Source organism: Uloborus diversus, chromosome 3 (genome assembly GCF_026930045.1).
Source record: "Uloborus diversus isolate 005 chromosome 3, Udiv.v.3.1, whole genome shotgun sequence".
Classification (NCBI taxonomy): Eukaryota; Metazoa; Arthropoda; class Arachnida; order Araneae; family Uloboridae; genus Uloborus; species Uloborus diversus.
In genome coordinates this window covers 25,759,226-25,785,613 of record NC_072733.1, presented here as the reverse complement: position 1 = coordinate 25,785,613, position 26,388 = coordinate 25,759,226, and positions in this window count along the sequence as shown.

Here is a 26,388-nt window from a genome sequence, read left to right as displayed (position 1 = left end):
TGTATCTATCTCATACTTTATTTTTGGAGAGAGAGAGAGAACGAGAGACTACATTTACTCATAACAACATCTGTAAACTTACTCATTACGTTGACTCACCGCAACATGGTATTTACATTTCGACACTATATTCAACAAAAGGTCTTGTCTTTTCCTGAAATTTTATCTACTAGAACCGTGAAAAATGAACTTTTATTTTAATACAGAATGTTCGCTTATTTCTAAAAATTCTCATCGTAGTTTGAAAATATATATATATTAATACTTTAAAAACACTGCAATTTAGGGAAACGTAAAGCATGGGAAACGTTTTAAAGGAGATCTGCGAAAGAAATCGATATTTTCCAAAGTAAAGCTTTTACTCAGCTTGCATGATGTATTAAAGTCGGAATATTCTGGCATATGACTTTGAATAAGTTTAATCTCATTTACTCTCTAGAAAATGCAACACCTTCAGGTTCAACAATTTGAATACATGGAAAACGCTTCAGACATGCGTGGTGTAGATGAATAAATGTTCTGACTTTAAATGATTTTTGTTTTCAACTAGTTTAAAGAACTTTTGCATAAGAATTGCGTTACTTTCTGCCGTGTAGAGAACAGTCGGATGATCTTGGGAATTTGTTTTTAAATGACGACTACAAGTTTGAAATTTGATAAGGGTAAAAGGCAGTTGTATTGCAAGGTATGTTTTTTAAGATACTACGAAACTCACACAGACCATTTTATAATGTCGTTCAGTCAAACGTTTTACCATTTTGATAAACATGTCGCTTGTCAAAAGACACAGGATGGTACTTTAACTTGATACAGATGACCAACTTACATGAGACCACAAACGAAACGTAAATATAAGAGTGTTATTGATGTTAAAGCAATAAGTGTTATGTAAATTGGTAATTCAATTGGATGTATTACTTTATGCTTCAAATACTCAATAAAAGTAGTTTCATTTTACCTATTTACTGTCAAAAGATATTTCTGCATGCTTAAATTTATAATTCATGGATCAAAAAAGGACAAGATCCAGAAAAAAGTGGAGATATGTCTTGTTCTATTTTTTTCCTTTTAATAATCAACATCAAAGTAATTAAAAGTAAGCCAAATTAGTAAATTAATTATTTATTTATTTAAACCTGACTGTTAAACGTGCATCACTTGACGTACCTTTTATTTTTGACGTAGACCATGCAACGCTCCTCGTAAATTATATAAGTACTAACTGTACCCACACAGCTGTACTCGTGCTACAAGGTTAAAAAAAGGCCTTTAAGCGTATGTAAATTTCCCCTCCCACTTCGAAATAGAAAAAAAACTGTTTTGTTTATTAAAATGCGCACACAAAATTTTACCTTACGTAAAAGCGTATACCATTAAGTAATAAAAATCCTGCTACAATGATGTAAAATTCCCGTCAAAACTCCCTCTTTGAAAGAAAAAAGCATCTAATAAAAGTATTCTTTCAAATCATTAAAAACCACTATAGCAAAACGTTGAAAGTTAAATTATAAGATAATTTAAAAAATGCTTATAATGAAAATTTCAGTTGTAAATTTAAAATTAAATTTTTAACGAACGCTTGCAGTCTGTAACAATAAATAAATGGACGTTAAATTTAAAAAATAATAATCAAAAGGGGAAATTTTGAAGCGCCCCCCCCCCCCCCCCATAATTAAAGAAGCCTAAAATGAAGAATTCTATCTCTCTGCATTTGAGTAAAAAGGGCAACGATTCAAATGTCGAATTTAAAATTGATTTTCTCTCACTTAAAATGTTTAAAAACATGTTTCCTCATTAATTAAGACCCACTATTCCTTTGGACCGCAGGTAGTAAATCTGAATGGGTGTTCTTTCCGCGCTTTACAATGAAACTAAAATCCATGCGTTTAGATAATCATTTCAAGTAGAAAAATCCATTTTTAGGTCCTGAAATTGAATTTTAAATTAAAAAAGAAATATTTGTCTTTTCTGTCTTTTTTTCCGAAACGGTCTATAAACCTACCTAGCACTAACCAACAAAAACTCACAAAATTTCAACGACATCGGTCCAGTAGTTTCCGAGTTTACACCGGACGTACATTTCTATAATTTGTGTTTTATTTAATAAAAATGTATGTGGTCATTTGTAAGCCATAATTCTATTGGATGACTTTGCATTCACAAGCTCACACTTTTCTTCATTAAGGGGACAAGGGACCTTATACATTCGGAAAATCAACCAAATTTCACAAAAATTGTTTTTGCGCCAAAAAAATAGAGCTTAGTACCAGCTTTGATAATCCATTTTCATTTTTGCGATATTATGATTTTTACGCATTTTATTTACATTTTTAAAAAAGGGGGCCTGGTATTTAAAGGGATAAAAGTATCAGCTGATTTTTGTTTACACGTTTTTAATCATCATTTTTGGCTCGAAATGCTCCCACCGCATTATTTTTCACTGTATCGCTTCAAAATTTTTTGAGCACATTAACAGTCTTATACTTCATAAAACTGGGCATTACTTTACCCAAATACAAAAATTTACTATTTATCCGCTGTTAGCAAAGTAGCATACGTATTAAAAAAACGTAAAATTCTATTCATAATTTGCTTTTTTTTTTCTAGTTTATATACGCACATAGATTGAATTCAATGCCCATTTATGTTCATACGGATAAACTACATCTGGAAAAAAAATATTGTTGGTTTTCGTTTACATGAATTGCGCCTGGAGTGTTTTCAATTCTGCCCATGTTGCGTTCCATATGCCTCACAAAACACCTTTTTTAACCCTAAAATTTTTAAATTAACATTTAAAATGTCTAATATTGATATGAAAATATTATTTTTGTTCTATTACTTCAAATACATGGTGTAAAATTATAAAATTGAAAAGTAAAATTCAAAAGTCCCTTGTTCCCTTAAAAAGAAGATTTTTGAAACCTCGAAACACGTCGCAACAATTTACTGCAAATTTGTGTATTTACTACGGTGTTTTATCCTACTCTTAGCAAATGTAATACAAAAGTATTTATTGCTTTCTCAGATTTCATATGCTTCTTAAGTCACGCTTTTAATCTCTGAAGACTAAGCAAAATTTTTTACAAAAGAAAACTCATGCTTTAATTGCTAGCCAACTCTAACTAACTCCAATATACTTGTAATCATTATAAAAGCATCAGACTTAGAGTTTTGAATTTTAACCGTTGCCCATTTGCACGCAACTGCAATGGAAATGAACCATTTCCATAAGATTATCTAACACGTTAGGGCCATTAAGACGTAATTGTAGCATTGAACGTATCTCACCTACATTTTGAAGACAAAGGGTTGCTAGGCAATACTTAAGTGGTATTAGAGGACAATACTTGGTTATAGCCAAGCATTAATCATTCAATATTCTGATATGTTCATAAAATAAATATGAAGAGAGACATTACTTATGTTAACAGTAGAAACCAGAAGTAGCGAACCTAATAGTACATCGCATAACGATTAGCTATTTAAAAGTAATCAAAGTTATAATTAATGAAAAGTGTCGAACTCTTTCCTTACATTTAATGTTAATAGGTCACTCAAAAATAATTAAAAATATCGAGATTGTTTATAATAAGCTTTAGACACGTTTAAAGCCTTTTTTTAGAAAAATATGTTTATAAATATTGTAATTATTTTTATGATGCAGTTTCAGCAAAACTAATGCTTAAAATAACTTCCTCCTTTTTAAAAAAAACCTTTTGTTAAAACTTTAAAATCACAGATGTTTGCAGAATGAGTAGAAAGTTTTCAAAAACTTAATAAAATATTGTCAATACTTAATACATTTTGGTGTATTCTCTAGCTACCAGTAAACTCATTTCATATATCAACTTATTTCGAAAAAAAAAAAAGAATTTAATTTGAAACTTTCATGTTTTTCTCCATACATTTTGCACGCACAAAGGCAAATGGCTCTGCATCTAATGAACGTAGAGCAAAACTTGACCCGTGACCGAAAATATTTAAAGTGTTTCTTTGCTTACTCCGAGGCTCGATTATCATTAAATTGGAGTAAAAGGAAGTCATGTGATGCACACACACATTAGCTCTTTTTAAATCACCTATCAAGTCCATCTGGTAGAGGAAATATCTCTCGAGCAAATGTTGTCCATTTAAATATTACTGAAATGAAGAGCAGGTGTGAACCTTGCAAACATGTTTTATTGTCCAGGTACTTTTCTTGCAAAACTATGAATTGTTGTGAAAATACTTTAAAAAAAAACGATTTTCTATTTATTTTTCCATTTTATGTGGAAAACACTGAAACTTGTTTTCCACATAATGTATGTAGTAAACACTTTAAGAGTAACACATCCAATGTTGAAATTAACGCTCTTAAAGTTCTACGATTTATCGAATAATATTTATCGCGTGCGTTACTATGGCCACGGTAGAATTTTTCAAGTGAATTTAAATTTGTAATTCTAAAAATGTTTTGACTGTGTTTGTCAGTTGTAAAACGAAATAAAGTACTTTTCGAAGAAAAAATGTCCATAACGTTAGCATGTTTTTGTGCGATTATTTTTAATATTTTATTTATTTATTTTTTTTGTGCGGTATATGAAAATTTCAATCAGATTGAGATTCAATTGGCGAAAGTATTTGTAAAACGAATGCGAGGTAGTATTTTCAAGTGACGACAGGGACATCCCGATTTTAAGTCACTGTAACCCCACCCACGGGGGGAGCTAAGGGACTTGAGCCCCTCCCAGAAGCATGAAGACGAATCCCCTTGACCAAAGAGAGCCTAAAATTGCGTTTTCTAGCCTTGAGTTTTAGAAATTTTCCGGTAGAGAACACTCATTCTCCAATTCCCATCAATATTTCACCAAAGATAACTTTAATTTTTTTCAGACTTTAAATTCAAAAAATTTCCGAGGGAGAGCTACTTACCCTCTCCTTCTCCTCCAACTAGTACAAATATAGCCTAAAGTGAGTTTTGGGAACTTTATTTTCAAAGTATTTCAAGTACGGAACTTCCGCATTTCCCTCCTTTGTGTATCATCTCCACTTAACATGGAGCAGGCACAAAATTACTCTGAAAACTGGAGAAAAACTAGCATGTTTTACTATTTTGACACATTTTACTAAATATCTATACTATTAAAACCTGTCACTTAGATATTTATGCTGCCAGTCTTGGTTTTAAACCTTTAAAATTGAATGTTGCTCAAAAATCAACATATTTAATTTGACATTTTTTCCTGAAGTTTGTAGGAAGAAACTTTGAGCGCCCATTGCCTGAAAAATATTTTTCAACTGATTAAGTGCAAAAAATCAATCACTTTGGAAACTGTGTGGTCTGTCTCAAAGATCATTTTTTGTAAAATGTCTTCGTTTTATTCAAAACCATTGCAAAGAAAAACTGCGTTTAAACCTTCATAATTGATTGCTGCTGAAAAAACAGCACACTTAAAGGGAATTATTTTTTCTGACGATTTTACACTCAAACTTTAAATGTCAAAAGCAAGTTAAAAAAATTAGCGGATTTTTGAATCAACGAATAATTAACAGAAGTCAGAATTATCACCTCAAAACAATATCGAGAAACTACGAATTTAACGCAGCTGATGTTCTCAATTTCAAGTTTCGAGTTTCAATGGAAATGTATTGCAAACTTCAACACTAGAGCAATCTCTCTCATTAGTTGGTCTGAAATAAGCTGATTTATTTAGCTAACTTAGTATTAGTTATCAGGTTGCATCCGTAGGTGAATAAGTATCCGGATGCAGAGTGAGCTAAATGAGTTTTCTGTCTTTAAATATCATTTTTGTCGTAGCTGTAACTACCTAACTCCCTTCCGAGAGATTAAACAGTCTCACACATTTTTCCGAAGTGACAGCAAAATATGGTATACTTTCAGGTAGGAAAAGTAATGTATTTTTAGTGATTTCTAATCAGAATGTAACTTTTATTTTCATTATATTGGAAGAAGTGCAAGTGTGCGTAGCTGCGGTGAAACTATTTGCACTAAGAAATATTTTTAAACTGAAAAACAGGGGTAAAAAGTTGAAATTACACAAGTAGTTTGTAAGAATTTCAGGCAGTATAACCACCATTCTCATTGCCAGTTGTGCTGTTTTTACTCTCTTTTTTTTATATTTCAACGTCCAAAAGTAACAATTTTATTTCAAAAAATATTTTTTCTTTTACTCGCATTGTTAACATACAAAAACTACAGAATTCAAGGAACTAAAAATACTCTTTTTAAACATTTATTTATTTGTATTGTTCATTTTTCATTATTTTTAGTAAATAAAATTAAATTTTCATTTTACTTTTATTGTAATACTGACTGTTGCACGGTCAACCTCGCAAATTTAAAGTTGTTTAAGTGACGCATGTTCAACACAATGACTTAAATAAAAGAACTAAAATTGGGAAAATTTCCCGTCAACGTGTAGAATAGAACAATTTCATGATTCAAAACTTAAACTAAGACCTTTTTGTTTTTTTTAATTCCAAAAACTCAGAAATTGTTTTAAAAATGCGTGAACATTCCGTTTTATGGATATTCTGGAAAAAAAGAAAACATGAGTGATCTCCTAAGCATCAAAGCACCTCTATGCCATAGTTGGCAAACAGCCGACGTAAACTAGATTTGTAAAAGATAACCCGCCTGTATGAACTTCTGAGCATCAAAGGACCTACGTATGAACAAAATTTTGCAAGAATCCAACATATACTAGATTTGTATAATGAACAAAACACACATATCTTTATACATGTACATCAGTGGTGTACCTAGCACGAGTAACATCAGCGGCGGTAATTTGTTGCGTCACTTCCCCCCCCCCCTCCCCACCTACAAACTTAGAAAAAGAAGGTTTTAACGTTCTATGAAAACATAAATTTCATACAATTTTCTGTAACAACTACTTTTGTGTTTTTACGAAATTTTAAGTGGGTCAATGAACATGAGATAAATAAAAACTATAAACGCTTTTTATATAACTTGTGGTTAAACGCAGATGTGCAAAGCCGTTGCGAGGCCTAAAAATAAGGGGGGTGTACGAAATTGATGGCCCCTTAATTATTACAAACGTATCTCAAAACACAAGAGAAAAAATGGTTTTCTTTTTTTTTTTGGGGGGGGGGGGGGGTTAAGTGGAAGTCACTACTAGGTCTAAGTTTTGACAATATGAACCTACTCCTGAATATAATATTCACTCCTTGATGCGGGATGGAGGTGAGGGGAATAGTCTTAAAAATGGATTTACTACTAACAAGGAAATATTGGAATTATACGTTTTTTTTTTTTTTTTTTTGCGCCTAGTTTTCAGCGGAAACCAAATAAACAAACTTGTATAATAAAGCTAACGTACAACAGATGGCGAAAATGCAAAAATATGAAAAATGAAAAATTTGCAGTCACCTGCCCACGGCAGTATACTAATGAGCAGGTAATTGGAAAACAAGCATATCATTTACTTACACAAAGTAGGAAACTGAATTTCTTGACAGTAATGCGGTTGGCGTCGCATGTAGTGCAACTAGTCTATGGGCAAAGCACCAATATCGTTCAAGTTCGTTTACCAATCTTGGGGACTAAGAGAACTTTCTGGAAATCTATTATTATTGATCATCTCGAAAGAAAAATGCAATGTTCCCACGCAGAAACTGTATCATTAAATTTTAATTAGTAATTGAAATAAGAACTGTGTTCCATGGCCTGTTAGCGCTTACACAAAACATGTTGTCTCTAGGGGGCGCTATTACGCAAAATATTTGTAATCTAAAACTTTAAGTAACCGTTTTTCAACCGTAATTTTACTGTTTTACTCAATTTTTCGCCCCAAAATATATTAATACGTTTTTAATTACTTACTTTTGTGTAGCAATTTTGTAACAAAAAGGAAATCAAAAATAGTTACACAAAAATAGTTTATATACACTAGAGCCAGCGCAGATATACAATGTTAAGTATAAAAAATTAAAAGGCACTTTACTTCACAAAAAAAAAAAGATATGAATAGCTAAAATTGATCTAAAAAATCTTAACAACATAAACCACTATAACAGATGCCCATAAATATTTTTAAAAATATTATAAAATTAAACATTAGCAGACGATAAATTAAAAATTAAAAGTATATTTTATTTTCATATCACGATGTTTTATCCTTTTCTTTTATAATAATATTGCTTTTTTAATACGGACGATGTTTTAAGTTCCTTTTAACCTACTTTCCCGTTAAAGTAAAATAAAATAAATAAAGACATGAAAGGTAGTTTAATGGGTTAGGGTTAATACATCGTAAAAATATCGCTTAGTACAAAAAAAATTCATTAATAGATAAAATAATTAATTAAATATCAAAAAAGAATGAAATCAATTCGAAAAATAACAATTGGAAAGTAGGGTTTTGGGATGGGGAAAATGTGTGTTTGTGGGTCGACCTGTCTGCTAACCCCCCTCCCCCCTTCAAATAACTGTTGAACGAATAGTACGATTCAAACAAACTAAATCACTTAATGCATGAATACGTGAGTGTTTTAGTAAATGATTGAACGAGTAAACGAAATAAGAGCTATTTCGCTTTGCCCCATCCACTTTGCCTCGCATGTACTCGACTACTTGAGCAAATTATTTAAAACATAAATAAGCTTGATATTAACTCAATAAATATTGCACTGCTTATTATAAGGTCTCAATTAATACTTTAAATGTCAATAATAATAACTTTGTTATTTTAAATTATTAAAAAAAATAATTTTTGACTTTCAATAATTATTACAATATCAGAGTATCCATTTTTGAAAATTGCCTGTATTATCATATGCTTTAATATTCTCAGAATAGACTACATGTGAAACTACACTGTTAAAATATTACCAGAAAGGTGCCGCTAAACTAAGAGTAAATATTTCACCTTTTCACTTTGACCCGCTTTTTCACTTTGCCCCATATTTCTTTACTAGTTATAAATTCAATTTTAGGTTTTCAAAGTTTTAAAAAATACGGCAGACGTAGATGGGATTGATCTTAAAAAGGACGCTCACCCTAGATATGCTTAAATATTAATCGAGTCTAATGGACGACATGATCTTGCGTCTCCACCCTAGAAGGTCAACAGTTTTTATCGATCGTTTCCGAAAGAAATTTTACTTCAAATATTAATTCTGGTCTTTATCGTTCATGTCAATATATTGCGTAGTGAAATTACATTTTTAATTTCACTATGCAGGGTAAGCTCAAATGACGAAACTGATTTCGAAAATTTTTTTTCTTGAAACTACCGTACATATTGCAATAAGTGATGTAACAAAAAAACTTGGTCTATTTTTATTTAAATTCGTTAAAGAAAAATTGACCAAGTTTTTTTACCCCCCCCCCCCCTTTTTTGAGCAATCACATGGCTTATTGTTCTCATTTGACTGTTTTGAATTACTATGATTTTATTTTCCCCCCACCTCCCTCCGCAGCACCACCGTCGACCGGTCTCACGATGCTGCTCCTCTAGCGAAAACCGTCTTCAGGTTGCGTTCATATCCTACACATACACACGCATGCTTACACACACCTACACACACACACACGCATACTTACACACACCTACACACACACAATCATACACACAGGCACACATCACACCCGCACACATACACACACGCACACACACATACACACACACGCGCGCGCGCGCTCACACCCACATACACACATACCTACACACACACATATATATACACACATATACCTACACACTTGTGCATGCACACGGACACAAACACACACGTGATTACGAAAAACATAATGTGAATTCCAGATGTCAAAATTTAAATTAATTTTTAATTTTTCTTATATTTCATTTAGTTTTTTTCCCCCCAGCTAGAAATGTTAAATGTGTGAGCCTTTTGTAAGTGAAAAACGCTTAATCTGTAACTCAGTTACTACACGCTATGCTGTGATTTTTATAGGACTACGTTAATGCGGTGTTTAACAACTACCGATGCTAAGAGCACTACTACTAGAACCTCGAGGATGCATTTGCGCTGTATTGAAACCTTTGACAGAGATACTACAATATTTTCAATACTTTGCAGCATTACGAGCCATCAATAGAGAAATGCAAGAAAATGTTGGGAACAAACTGTGTTACAGATTGGACGTAGTCCGTGTAAAAAAAGAAGCACACATCAAACACTTCTAACTGAAAGAAAAAAAAATAGTATATTTTTGTTTGAATTCTTGTGTTGTCACTCAGGGCGGCATTTCAACATTTCATTTGGGGGGTCAAGTTTCTTAAATATGTACTACCACAGTGCGGTACCAGTCATTAGCTAACAAGAAGTGGTCATAAAATCGGTTTTATATGAACAAAAATTAGTGTTTAGAAATAATTAAAATTTTGATTTACTTTCTAATAAGGTATACAAAACATCTCGATACTAAAGATTTTATACCTTTTGGAAAAGTTTCAATGCATGATTTTTGGAATTCGGAAGAGCAGGGCATCGTGTTTTATCAGTGTCCAGTGTCGTGCTGTTTTGCCAGTACAGCTAAATATAAAAGATGGTGGAAAAGCTCATGGGCTTTTTCACCCCTTTCCCTTTAGCATGTATGACTTCGTTTGAATATTTTGCTCATTGTGCTTCGAAAATAATTCGCTAACCTCCTGAGACATAAAAAAATCTTTCTCTATTAGCTGAGATAATTGAAGAAACAAAGTGATGTATGAAAACACTTTTTTTATCTTGCTCTTCAAAATCACCCAGGCAACTTCAAACATTGTGAGGGTTTAATTTTTCATCATTGAATAATCTAGTCCCGTCGGCGCTCTCAGCTTCAATGAGATGTCATCTGCCTCCAGCTCTGTTACTCACCATTCCAGACTGATAAGTCCATAACAAGGACGAAACTACAGTCTCTGGATGTGATAACGGTTCTGTCGGTATATTGTTTGTAATTCTTTTAGTCTCGTGCTAAAAATTTTACTCATAATTGAAACATTTATTTTTTCGTTTCAAAAATCCAATCTAGGTAATATAGAGCCAACTATACAGAAAAATAATTATCATCAAATCTTGAGCTAATTTCATTCGAAACTGAATCTATTACATCATACAAAATTTAAAAAATCAATGTTTGACTTCACATTATCATGTGGATTTTTGTCTTTTTTTTTTATTGAAAAGTTTCACGCTTGATTGAAACATACATCTATGTAAAATCCATTTTCAGTTTGAATTGTAGATTGAACCATGGTAGTATATGGTGCACAGATCAGTTGTAGATTGAACTGTGGCTTAAATGGTTCGAAAATTAAGGGTAGCGGATTGAAGATGTTTTAATTAGTGATGTTCCGGATATCCGTATCCGCGGATATCCGAGGGGAAATAAAGATCTGCATCCGTATCCGTTACTTTTTTGACGGATCTTAAACGGACCATTTCTATTCTAAAAAATTTTAAATATTTGAATAAAAGACTCTTAAATTCCGTTTAAATTAGGTTTTATTCCATATTTAAATTTTAAGGTATCATTTCAGAAGTCAATTTGTATCCCCCCCCCGTTGCAAAAAGGAAGGGGAAATAAGTTTTAAAAATGTGTATCAGTGTGTCTTTTTGTGTCATCGTAGCTCCTAAACAGATGAACCGATTTTAATAGTTCATTTTTCGTTCAAAAGGTGACTTGATCGAAAGTGTTCTTAGTTTGGCCTCGTTTTTGTAGAACTTTAATTACCGGAGATATTAATTAAAAACCGACTTAACGTTTTTAACAATTACGGTAGTAAAAATTTACCCGTACGTTTAAAATGTTGGCCCTAATCAAAAGAACGAAGTTTTCTGCGTTTGACATTTATTTAAAACTTCCAACTGAAATACAGTAGGAGCTATAATTTTATTGAGTACATTTTAAATGCAATTCTAAGCCTTTATGCGCGTGACTGGTTGCGATTTCATAATCGGAAGATAAGGAGAAAAAGCTCAATGATTTAAAATTTTTACCTGCTGTCAATTTGAAATTCATCTTAATATGAGGTCTCTGGGACATGTTTTGGTTTTTCAATTTTTATTTTAATATTAGTTTTCGTTATTGATTTGGGGTTTCTGTTGTTCTTCATTTTTGTTTTTCTCGGCATCCTTCCAAAAAAGTGAGACTAAATTCTCTATTGTATTTACTGTTTGTAAAGGTGTTCCCGGCTCTGTATTTCGTCGGTCGGAGTAAGTTCGGTGGAATGGGTCAGCGCTGCATTTATGCTGAAATAAAATGCGAAAAATTATTTCTAGCCTGTTCAGTAGCAGCTTTTCACTCTTGTTCCTGTATCCTACATCTACCCAGAAAGCTAGAAATAATTTTTCACACTCCATCTAAGCAATAATGCAACGCTGACCCATTCCTTTCAACTCTCCTTCAATTTTAACGGAGATTTCTTTAAAGAGTAAATCATAGTCTTGATTATATTTTTGACGCAGTTGACATTTTTTGAAGAAACTGCCATTATTCTGACGGGAATACCTTCCGTAACAAATTTTATACTTGGATAGTTGAATTGTGTAAAAAAAAAATTTGAGATCCGTATCCGTATCCGCGAATCTACTTTTGTAACGATCCGGCACATCACTAGTTTTAATAGAGTAAAGTATTTTTCAAAAACTTTCCTCAGTGCAAACAAATTGAATAAAATTCAAACGAAGTCAAACATGCTAAAAGGCAGGAGCTTTTTCACCATTGAAAGAATCGTTTCGTAATAATTCCTCCAGTCGTCAAATCATTGCTTTGAAGTTACAGAGAAATGTTTTTTATGGTTTTAACTCTTGAAGACCATTTTGTGTCACTCCGAGATTGCATAATTATACCCATAACAGGTATTTGTTGATAGGTTTTTTTTTAATTCAATAATCACATGAATTTTTAAGAAGTTTCTTTGAAAGCATATAATACATTGAGCAGCTGAAACGTGTTTCTAGCAGAAGAAAGCGGTGAACACTCATTAAATAAATATACACTTAAAAAATGAGAGTAAAGTGAATGTAAAATATCAAGGAATTTTCTTGTGAAAACCATGCAGACACACCACTTTGCACGAGCCTCTCATATTGGACATACCATCCTTACACTGGGCACACAAGTATGAGATATTTAGCCTATATGATGAAGGTCGGAAAATACTTCACGAATTTTTAAGTCACCATCCAAATAACGAAAAATACTTTTTATAGTCTGGGAATGTGTCGAGTTTCATCAAATAGTTACAAAGAAACCAGCGAGATTTTTTTTAATGAACATATATTTCCGACTTACATCAATTGAATTCACCCATTTTCTATCATTCTGCGCAAAAAATTTGGGGGTGCGACCGCCCCCTCTTGACCCCCCTATTTGCCTCCCCTGTTGTCACTAATTGTAATAATCGTTCAGTAGTTTCGAAAATATGATTTTTTGAAATCAGATTCATCATTTGTGCTCACCTCTTACTAATAAACATAGGGGAGAAGTGAATACAGTGAGACAGTGAGAATAGTGAGACAACAGCTATATGGTTTCTGTTTGGAGATTTCCAGTCAGGTAAAACTTTTGAAAAGTCAGGTCGACGTACTGTGAACAAAATTACGTTTAAAAAAAAGTGGGATTTCAAGTATCATGTAAGAAAAATAAATATGCCATCAAAGTTTCAACCCTTCGAAGTAAAATTATCTCCACTGTTGCACTTTTTCGAAACTATTAGATAAATAATCTTACATAAGCTTTAACTATCGTTCATGTTAGCAGAAGAATCATGTTAATTTTCTTTGTTTGAGAATGGCAGCCATTGTGTTTATATTTTGCTTTGAGGAAACAGTGAGAGCAGAACAGTGAAACACCAAAAACTCGTTACTCACGGCTCCCATGCCACTTTTATATTAAAAGAAAAAATATATACATTGAATGACATTTAATTGCAACTAGCCTGTTGATGCAAATAATAATAAGTTTCAAAGTTATGTACCAACAAAATAAGGATGCTTGAACGGAATTATGACTTTTATTGCTATTTAATATCACGCAAATATTTACATTTCGTACTTATTCGTACTAAAGGCATTAGTATTTAACCAGATTTCAAAACTTCAACATGCTTGGAAAAAAGGAAGTCTGATAAGCTATTTTGGAGATTTTCTGAAACAGACAGAAAGGAAGCTGTTGTACAAGTAATAGGAAAATGCTACAGAAGAAATTATCATCACAAGATGGCACTTTAGGCCATTTTACTAATGCAGAATCATCCAAAGCATTCTATCTCAGACCCAAACATATGTTAGATGTCACTACTGTGTGTCAAGACGAAATGAAATTTACCTTGCCAAAGGCTCACACCAAAACCAAAAGATAACAATCATACATATTTTTTCAGCTAAACTTAGACTCTTTCAAAGTTCGCTCATTCAAAAAATATGTGTCTCACTGTTCCCACTTACCAGGAAAACAGTGAGACGAAATTGCATTTTATATTTTTATTTTTTTTCTCGCTTTTGTGAATTCGTAGTTCTTTCTAAAGGGTTTTTTTTTTTTTTTTTTTTAGAGGTAGAGGACTTTAGATTCAAATAAAACACAGTTAAATGTTGTTAATTGCCATGAATGTTGCTTTATTCGAAAGATGATTCTTTGCCATTTTTATTTAAATATGATTTCTAGCATATTGGCCACCTCGGCTGGCTCGGAGAAAGTTCAGTTAGAAAGTCCAATTTTCTCACTTTTTGCAGCAACAGCGGCCGTATGTCAGTAATAAGGTAGCGAATGTTCTCTTCCTAGGCGTCAATCGTGTGTGGCTTATCGGTGCAGACCAGAGACTCCACAAAGCCCCACGAAAAGTAGTCCAGCGGGGTTAAATCGCACGATCTTGCAGACCATTTCACGGGTCCATTACGTGAAATTATTCGTTCACCGAACGTTTCTTTCAATAAATCAATTGTGACACGCGTTGTGTGGCATGTTGCACCGCCTTGTTGTCTATTCATGATGAAATGGCAAACCGAACTGAACACAAAACAAGTGACAGCTATCAAAACAACACACATATCAAACAGTGTTGCCAACTTAAAGTTCTATACCTCTAAATAAAAACACCCTTTAGATCCACTTTTATAATACTTATTGCAGTGACAAATATTGTACTATTTGAACGAATTTAAATTCCTTGTGTGTCAATGATAAAAAAAAGTAATTGCATTTTCGTGTCTCACTGTACCCCACTCTTCCCCTACAATAGAAATGTCGTTTTCCAATTCTCATCAATAAAAAGAAGAACTGGTACAATCAGACGGGAATGTGACCTTTGAATTGTTTGTAAGTACAGGTGTTCTTAAATTATTCACCGGATAAGGAATTGTTATGAAAAGCATAGTAAAAGAAAAAGGGGGAATAAATCTTTCTGGGTTTAAAAAATTAACAATCGGATTTTTTTATAACTTAATTCCAACTTAAAATTAGCTTTTTATGCATCAATATGATCGCCATTAGTTGGGGGATTCTCCAATACTGAGAACGTTTTCGTCCCACACTTATACTTTCATTCTGTTTCATTTCTTTAGATAACTTTCCTATGGATACACTGTTATAACCAGAGGTTCCAGACGAGTGAATATATTCCCCCTAAGGTGAAAGCATGGTGCCCAAGGGTGCCATACTAGCCAGGAAGTAGAGCAGGGGTGCGAAAACAGCAGACAATCGTAGACAGGGGTGCCAAAACAGCAAGCAATCGCAAAATGACTTGCTGGCGCATGCGCTTCCGGCATACATTCACCATTCAAACACTTCAATATGGCGGACGAATGATAGGTTGCATCTATGCGTGGCTTTACATTGAATGAAGTACACTATTGGATTAAATCTCAACTTTTCTAGGATAATTCTTTAAAATAACAAGTAAGTACAGCTTTTGATCACTTTGTAGCTTTTAGGGCTTTCAAACATAGTTAAAAGTACATTTAATGCTTTTCAGTTACCGTTAGTCCGTTACGATACCGTAGTACCGTTAGTTGTTGATTTTCAGTTTACCGTTACTGTCGTAAAATTTCCATCATTCAAAACGCTAATAAATATATATATATATCATTATTTTCTTGAGTACTCGATAAGCAACATTTAATCACTAAAATAATAACCGCAATAAGATTATCAATAATCAACAAGTGAGAACCTAAATAAAAATGATTCTTGTGCTTCGTAGATTAAGCGAGCACAACAGTGAGCGCAAAAAATAAAAATGAAATATCTCTTTGTCTAGCTTTTTCTTTTGCTTTTTCGTTCAAGTGTTGGAATCATTTCCTGTTAGTGGTTAATATTTCGATAGCGTTAGGAATTTCTTTAAATTTTTAAACTGTCAAAAAATTTCATGCGCATTTTATTTTATTGTTATTTTGATTGAAATTTTGAACGTTTGAGAAACGAATTTGTTTTTCCCGTAACTTTAATATCCCAGAATATTTTTGGCTCTTCATGTAAATAATTCATAAGTACCTCTACACTTTTCTTTCGGTGCGGTTATTTCTCACAAATGATTATTAACTTAACTACGATTATTCAAATAATTACTCGTCTTTAACTTTAAATATATTTGTGACAACTCTTTGATACCAAATAAAGTCTGTAGATATTTATTGTTTTATTCATTTTTAATATTACTTTATAAAAAAAAATCATCAGTACGCAGAATTTTTTCACAAGTTTTTTACCGCCCCGAGAGTTATTATAATTATTATTATTTATTTTATATATTTTTAAGAAAAGGATTAAAATTTCACAGATCCGCAATAATTTTCATTTGCTTTTACCGACCCGTGGGTCAAAAGAGGTTGAGAAACACTGATGTAGAGAACGATCAGATAAATTAAAGCAATGAGCACTTCTTAACTATGTTGAAAACTCTGAAATATGATCAAATGCTGTAATTACAAGTTTTAATCATTTCCAGTACTGAATTCATGCAATGTGAAAAGTGTGCAAAACGTAGACTATCATGAATCAAAACAAAACTATTAAAATAAAAATACACAACTGCATTCAAAAACGCACACAATACGGGGGAGGGGGGAGGAGGATCTACAGTAAGGGTGCCATTTCTCTCTCCGAAGGTTCATTCTTTTCACCCCGGCTGCCTATTTTTTAAAAGGTGCCTGTTTTTCACCCTAGTTAGAGGTGCAATTTCGTCTCCGTATTAGGTGCCGCTGGTGAACAAGCGTTTCACCCCTGAAAGGTACCGAATTCAACCTGTAGTTTTAACAGTGTACTTCTATAATTTTTGCAGATTTTCCAATATTGGAAATTCGAAACTGTCGTATTAAAAATTCAAAAAATCAGTGAAATTTTATTGGTACGTCCTGTACCATTAAAGAAACTCTCTTATCTGAAAATATCTGGACAAAAACTAATTAGAGATTTCTGCTACCTTTTTTTTTTACAATTAAAGAAAACTAATCTTTCGAAAATGTATCATTAAAATAAATTCTAATTAATATGAAAACATCTTCTTTCATCAAAATTTTCTATACGATCTGAAAACCTTTACGTGCCCGTGAAAAAACAATTACAGAAATACAGTAAGAAACAAAAAATTAAGCTCTTCTGATGCTATATTTTAATTACATAACCTTTGAAGTATTTCTCAGGGGGGGGGGTGGATATTTTAAACAAAACTTTTTTTTTAACAAATGCACAGCAAAGCTTCTAATTTTTTCTAGAATTATCCAGTTGTTCAGAGAACATCTGTTCTCGATGTTCCTCAAGCGTTAACTTTAGAAGAATCATCGCAACTGTTTCTACAGATATCCGATTTCGTAATTCATTTTGCTCATGGGTTCACAACTTGCAAAATTTTGAAATAAATCGCATTTCAGAGGTAGCTGATGTAACGTATCAGTGAGCGTCTTATTATATTATCTTTCGATATATTAAATCTTGAAATCACTTTACTTGTTACGTGTTTGAGTAATATTTGTCTATCTCGTTTCTAAAAGTTAGTCCTTTAAAGCAGAATATATTTGTATACATATATATCTTTTTTCTTCAGCTGTTTTCGTGTTAATATTTGTTGTGTAGGCAGTCCCTTGTTTTTTAACTCATAAAATGCAACTTTCCAAAACATAAACGAAAAATTTTATATAGAAAAAAACTAGTATATGGTTATAGTTATAGTTGTATATATGGTAAATTTACATGCTCTACTGCGAAGCTTAAGTCCTAAAAGGGTGCACTCGCGAGAACGTCTTTAAAATTAATAAAATATGCGCTATGTTTTTCTATAATTATATCTAAATTAATTATTGCACAACTATAGTAATTCTGTAATTAATTTTTCAAAAGCGAAGTTCTTCACAGCACAAACATTTCTGAATCTTTGGTAAACTTTCAGTTTTTTTTTTTTTTTCTGTAAAATGGTAAGGAGGGTAAGCATTAATAGATTTAAAATGTGTTTTAAGACTAAGCATGCTTCTTTGTCTGTTACATACTTTTGAAAAAAATATGAAATTATCCACGAGGTTATAAAAAAAAAAATTAGTAACAGCAACACTGCTTTCCTCGGAAAAGTGAAGCAAGAATTTATTTTTTTAATAACCATTTTATTTTCTATAACGAAATGTCTGTTTGAAATTACATGCTTGATCAAGATTTTCAGAAATATTCTTCCTCTTCCTGTCTTTTTTAAATTAATGAATCCGTAGTAATAAATTCTTTAACGAGAAGGATATGAAGTAATTTTCACTTTTTTTCTGCGGAAGGAATTCTTTAAAATGGAGTCATAACCTTAATTAATATTACTACGTTTTCCATCTAGTTGAACGAAAATTACTCAGCCGTTTAAAAGAATCTGAAGAAAAGAACCTTTCGTGATCCATATTTCAAGCTTTTTGTTATTTTAGCGGTTAAACATTAACTTAATAAGTGATTCCTTCAAATGTTTCAATTTTTATCTACCCTTTAATCAGAACTCTGTTTAAAAAAGCATTTTTCAAATATTTTGTCAACTCAGAAAATTTTTACGCTTTGCATGGTCACAGAAATATACCAGGTAAATTTTTAAACATGCTTTATCAAGCTAAAGGAAATTATTTTGCGACAGTAAATTTCCATTCAACTGCATTTTATTTTGCATCACTGCAATTTGTCTAGATGTATTTTTCCACATTAGTTCTTTTTCGCTATCTCAATTGAGAAAATTAGTGTTTCTACTGAAAATAATTAAGTTATGGTTATTATTTATTTCATCATTTTCCACAAACAAAATGCTGATCGTTTTATAATTCATTCCAATAACTAATCAGCGAAACTTTTAGGCTGCAAGAGCTCGTTTTCGTTGAAAAGAGTGGTAATGTATTAGACTTTTTTTTTCTTTTCTTTTTATTAATTATATTTTTCTCAAACTCTCACCGTTCATTATAACACGAATGGTGTAAGTTTTTTTTTAAGCCAACAAAATTATAACACGAATGGTGTAATAATGAAAAAAGTTTAAATAAGTAGGAATAGAAAAATTATATTGTTGACACACAAATTATTTATCCTTGTACCACTGTTATTGAAATACTTATTCAGAAAGTAAGGAACGTTTTGAACTTAAAAGAAAACTAAGCAGAAGAAAAAAAAAATACGTTCATCTGAAAGAGCGACTAAAATTGTACTTTTCTGCATATTCTTCTTACAAGTTGTGACACTAATCATAATAAGCTTTGAAAATTTTTCGTCAGAGCGTTTTGCCAACAGCAATCTTAGCTTCTCGTCGGTCGTCGTCGTCGTCAAAGCATTGTGTTGCTATCCAGATTATCATTCTTGGAAACAAGTGAAAATCACTAGTTGCAAGATTGCGACTGTAGGGCGGATGGGGGAAAATCTCTCATCATCAACCTCCCTTCAAAGTGAACGTTAGTTCGACTATTTTTAAACTGAATGCACCATTTCCGGACTGACCTTTCATTCATTGCGTTGTTTTTGTACACTCCATACACTTGCCAAAAAATTTTTACAAGTTTTTTTTTTTTTTTTGCCAACAAAAACCGAATTACTGACCGCACTTTGCAAATCACGGGTTTTTCAATTGCAGCGCACATTTTAAATTTGAAAAAACCTGCCGCACGGAGATACTCCTGTTGTGATGGCTGGATGCTGAACATGCAGATATCAAAATAGCATACGTAATCGTTGCGCTCCCGGTGACGTAAGATGGAGACGTTCCTTACTTTTTGAATTACCCTCGTGTGAGTTCTTAAAAGATTGTCAATACTTTAAGAGAAACGCCAAATTGTGGAAAGCAGTGTTGGGCATTAATCAACTAAATCCTCAATCGACTAAAGTAATCTGACTCCCATTTAGTTCAGACTAATATTTTTAAAATTTAATTCAATTGCAGACGAAGATTAAAGTTAGTTTAAACTAACTCGTTAGTTGATTAAAAAAACTAATTTAGTTCAGATTGATTTAGTTCAGATTAAATTAATCAAATTGAATTTAGTCAGATTAAAAGTAATCAGATTAAAAGTAATCAAATTGATTTGATTACATTTTTAATTCAGATTAAATTTGTAAAATATAAATGTCGCATGAACAGAGACACATTTGTATTTCTACGTGTATGTACATATTTACGCAAGCATACACGAGTTAATACGTGTATATACGACTATGTGCGTAAATATATGTATACTAGTTGACCCGTGCGGAACTCCGCACTGTACTTCGAATTGTTTCATAAGGCATTTCGCACGTTAAAAATTTCAAAGAAAGAATATTATGAAGAAAAAACAAAAAAGTAAACGGAAAAAAGTAAGCGCACAAGAGAAGTCATGTAATTTGAAGACATCAGTAACAAAACCTCGTTATACAACGTTGTGATAATTTGACCATCGCTCCCCTTTTGGTTGTACGTATTTTCAATGCAAAAATAAATATCATTAAAAGTGTGGCTGAGTGACACGTGAAAAATCAGTAATTTTGCATGTGAAAAAACAGGTTGTGGCAAATACAGTCCTGCCCATGTGAGCATCTGACGGAAAAAAAAGAAACATTAAAGAGATATTTAGTGGCATGGATTCGAACTGAAGCCATACTGATTAACAGTACGACGCTCCAACAAACCTAGCGACTGAGCCTTCCTTTTCGAATGCTATTCATTAAAGGAATGCGTAATATAACACAGTAAAAAAGCTTTTTACTGAAAAAAATATATAAGATCATGCGTCTATGTTTTGTCATTAGCCAGCATGATACGATTTAAAATTATTCGTAAAACATGGAATTTGATTAAAGAATGAGGAAGATCTCCCGTAGCGATTGAAATTAACATTCTAGAGAAGTAATAAATTCGATTGAAAAAATAAGTGTTTTTATTTTTGAATGTTTAACAATTTGCCATAGCAGGCTTCTTTAACCTGTACGGCTTAAATGCCCGCACTTGTTTTTCTTTTAATCAAACACCTAAAATTCAAAACCAAAACCAGTTGAACTGCGTCCGTTTTTTAAGAGTAATTTTTCGAGCGTAGACAAAATGTTTTTTTTTCTTTTCAGCCCAAAGCAGAGGAGTAGAAAATGATTTCTTACTAATGAAGTTGATAATAATTTTAATGTTTCGTATCGTATTCGAATAAATAATTAAAGATTTACTGGGTGAAACTCGTAGTTTTAATTTGGGGTTGTAGTTTTTCATTTGCACAAAAGTTCGAACACTGCTATTAGAAAAATCTACATTTCAGTATACAATGAAAATGTTTTTCTGCACAAAAAGGATTCCCTTCAGGTAAATCTAATACTTTTTTTATGCTTACATTATGCTCAGTAGTCTGGACGGAGTCAAAGCTTTAAAAAAAGGGAAGAACACCCTTCGATTAGCAGTCAACTTATCTGAATGATAACTGTAGCCTGCATAAAAGAGTCGAAACACCAAATAGCATTCCCACTGCATTTATTTTATTACGTGTGTTACCTGCTGTATGTTATGAGTACATGTAATGCGTAATAATAATGTAAATTTGCTATTATGTCGGACAGCCTGAACTGGCCCGAAGTTCAGACAGTTTATAGCCGAACGCTCTACCAAAAAAAAAACCACAGGTTCATTTTAATTTTTTTTTCTTGCCGAGAAGTACTTTTATTTTTGAAAGTTTTTATAATTTGTTATCGCAGGCTATTTGAACCTTTATAGCTTAGATGGCAGCACGTGTTCATCATTTAACAGCACGGTTAAAATACAAAATAATTTGAACTAAGTTCTTTTTTAAACGTAGCTTTTCAAATATGGTAAAAATGTGATACGCTATTTTTTTTTTTTTTTTTTTTTTTGCAAAAAGAAGAAAAATATATATATTACCCTTTAAATTGAGGTAGTAATTTTTTTATTTGTACAAAGAGTCAAAAACTCATTAGAAGAATCTATATTTCAACATACGATTTATTATATTTTACTGAACAAAAAACAATTCTATTGTAGTCTGAAATCTTAAACCTGATACTTATATTTTCGCTTACATTATGCTTTAATTTTCTTACTGGAGCCAAAGCTTAAGAAAAAAGAAAACCTTACAATTAAGTATCAATTTAGCTTCGTGTTGCATCAAGTTTTCATAACAGCTAAGAGCGTTTCTTCCTCATGTATTCCCTCATTTTTGTTATCCATTGTTCATGTAACGCGCGAATGTTCTCTAATTTTTTGACGCATATTGTCCGGACGTGGGCCCGAACACGCATTCTCCTGGTTACCAGTCGAACGCTCTGCCGATTAAGCTATTCAGCTCTGTCGGTAACAGTGCAAGTTAAAGTTATAAATTTAACCGAAAATCTCATTCTGGTACTTTAAAACAGGTTTTTTTGCCCGAAAAAACAATTTTTAGACCGTGGGTCTATTTTTCGTCAGTAGTCTGCACGATAAGCTCTAAAATAAGGTGTAAATCAAAGAAATCGATCAAGAATTGAGGAAAATCTCGCGTAGAAACCAAAAACAGGCTACAGAAATAATATATAAGGATAAACGTGTTATCCCGCGTATGTTCGTGTACGCAGGTATATTTGAATTTTTAAGTGAATATACATATTTATGTGTGCATACACGAGCAAATATATGTATATACGAGTATGTACGTGTACACAAGAGAATATGCATATGGATATGTGTTACCCCGAGTATACTCGTGTACAGAGGTAAATTTGCTTTTAATTCTGAAAACACATACTTATGCGTGCACGCAAGCGAAAATACGTGTATGTACGTGTACACATGAGAATATGCGTATAGATACGTTTTACCCCGAGTATACTCGTGTAAAGAGGTACATTTGTATTTCTACGTGTTCATGCATATTTAAGCGTGCATATGCGAGAAAGTACGTGTATATAGAAGTATGTTCGTATACACACGAGAATATGCGTATAGATATTTGTTACCCCGAGTATACTCGTGTAAAGAGGTACATTTGTATTTGTACGTGTATATACATATTTGTGCTTTCATACAGGAGAAGGTACGTGTATATACAAGTGTCTTCTTGTACACACGAGAATATATGTAAACATACGTGCTAGACCGAGTATACTCGTGTACAGAGGTAAATTTCTATTTAAACGTGTATATACATATAGATGCATGCATATAAGAGAAAATACGTGTATATACGAGTAAGTACGTGTACTCACGACAAATAAGTGTTTAACCCGAGTATACTCGTGTACGAAGGCACATTTGTATTTCTACGTGTGTATGCATATTTATGCGTTTATAAACGAATAAATACATATATATACGATTATGTACGAGTACACACGATAGTATGCGTATAGATACGTGTTACATCGAGTATACTCGTGTACAGTAGGGTCATTCCATAGAAATGTCAACCTCAACCTCAGATTTTTTTTTCCCACAAAGCCTTAATTGTGACCTATCACTTCATTCAGCATACTTTCTAGTACATAAATCCAGTAACAGTTTGCAAAAATTTCATTCGGTGTTTTTCTTCTGGCTCTAAGCGTGCGAGGTTGTAGAAAAGGCTTAGCATGCGCAAAAAACATGCGTCTAAGTTCACTTGCGTAATGTAAAAACTTTTGCAAATTTTTAAAAAAACTATGTTTATTCTAAATAATCAGATGTTGGCCCAATAAAATTGACTGTTCTTTTTGCATACATTATAAGATAAGTATTTTAATTAGTGTGGTTATTTCACTGAAAATATTTACGTTACGTTAGTCACGAAAATGTACTATTTTCTGCTTAAAAACTAAACCAGATGATTGAGCCAAACAACACTTTTTATTTTCTTACATGTTTGTCATATCTACTTAAAAAGTGCAAAATATTTATTTTAGTATCAGTAGATATAAAATAACTAGTGTGACTAACGTAACATTTTAGCTGTGACTAACGCAACAGTTTGCATGTGACTAACGAACATTTATAAAATGACTGCTAATATTTAAAACTTATTTAATTTAATGTAAATTTTCATGAATAATTTTGAATATGTAGGTATTCTATATTGATTAAAAATATAAAGGGTGAAAAATACCAGTAATGTTACATTGTAGGTCTTCTGTTTACTTAGAAAAATACATTTTTAAAAGTCCTTATAAAGATACTTCCAATTTAAAGAATTATTAAAAAAGAAAAAAGGTGAGTAAAGCAAAATGAGTACTCTGCTGAATGTGCCATCAACACAAGAATCCAAGCTTAAGAATTAAGATAATAGAAATACAGTCTTAACAAAGGAGAACGTCTCTATTTTTTAGAAAATACATCTCCACCTATTATTAAAATGAAGTAATGACTGCTCGTTGGAAAACATTTGAAGATGTTACATGATATAGTGACAATAAGCGCTGCTGCCATATATTTCAGAAAATGCAAGAATGATCATTTAGAAATTCAAACATTTGCAGTGATATCTGGAATTAAAATGTATTCTGTAAAAACGTTCGAATTTTTTTTTTCAATATTACATTTTAATTCAAAAAATGCACAACACTATTCGTTCGATGAATCAGTAAACCTTAAAATATAATATGCTACTGAAAAGTACTGCGGAGTTTCTTATGATGATAACTAGTATATCGGCAGAATACTAGAATTCGGTGAAACTATCAACTTGCATAAAGTTAATTTTTTAAAAGAGAGATATTTAGGATTTAATTAGCTCTCAAGAATGATGTTGGGTCATTCCATAGAAATGTCAATCTCAACCTCAGAAATTTTTTTTCCACAAAGCCTTAACTGTGAGCTATCTTTTCATTCAGCATACTTTCTAGTACATAAATCCAGTAACAGTTTACAAAAATTTCGTTCGGTGTTTTTCTTCTGGCTCTAAACGTGCGAGGTTGTAGAAAAGGCTTAGCATGTGCAAAAAACATTCGTCTACGTTTTTTTGTGTAATGTAAAAATGTTTGCAAATTTTGAAAAGAACTATGTTTATTCTAAATGATTAGATGTTGGGCCAATAAAATTGACTGTTCTTTTTGCATACATTATAAGAGAAGTATTTTAATTAGTTTGGTTATTTCACCGAAAATATTTACGTTACGTTAGTCACGAAAATGTACTATTTTCTGCTTAAAAACTAAACCAGATGATTGAACCGAACAGCAATTTTTATTTTCTTACATCTGTGTCATATCTAATTAAAAAGTGCAAAATATTGATTTTAGTATCAGTAGATATAAAATAATTAGTGTGACTAACGTAACATTTGAGCTGGGACTAACGTAACAGTTTACATGTGACTAACGTAACATTTTAAAAATACTGCTAATATTTAAAACTTACTTAATTTAATGTACATTTTCATGAACAATTTTGAATATGTAGGCATTCTATATTGATTAAAAATGTAAAGGGTGAAAAATACCAGTAATATTACATTGTAGACCTGTTTACTTAGAAAAATACTTTTTTAAAGATCTTTATAAAGATACTTCCAATTTAAAGAATTATTTAAAAAGGAAAAAGGTGAGTAAAGCAAAATGAGTACTCTGCTGAATGTGCATTCAACACAAGAATCCAAGATTAAGAATTAAATAGAAATACAGTCTTAACAAAGGAGAACGTCTCTATTTTTTAGAAAATACATCTCCACCTATTATTAAACTGAAGTAATGGTCGCTCGTTGGAAAACATTTGAAGATGTTACATTATACAGTGACAGTAAGCGATGCTGCCATATATTTCAGAAAATACAAGAATGATCATTTAGAAACTCAAACATTTGCGGTGACATCAGAAATTAAAATGCATTTTGCAAAAACGTTCGAATATTTTTTTTCAATATTACATTGTCAAAAATGTGCACAATTTTTATTCGTTCGATGAATCAGTAAACCTTAAAAAACAATATGCCATTGAAAAGTACTACGGCCTTACTTATGACGATAAGTAGTATATCGGCAGAATACTAGAATTCGGTGACACTATCAAC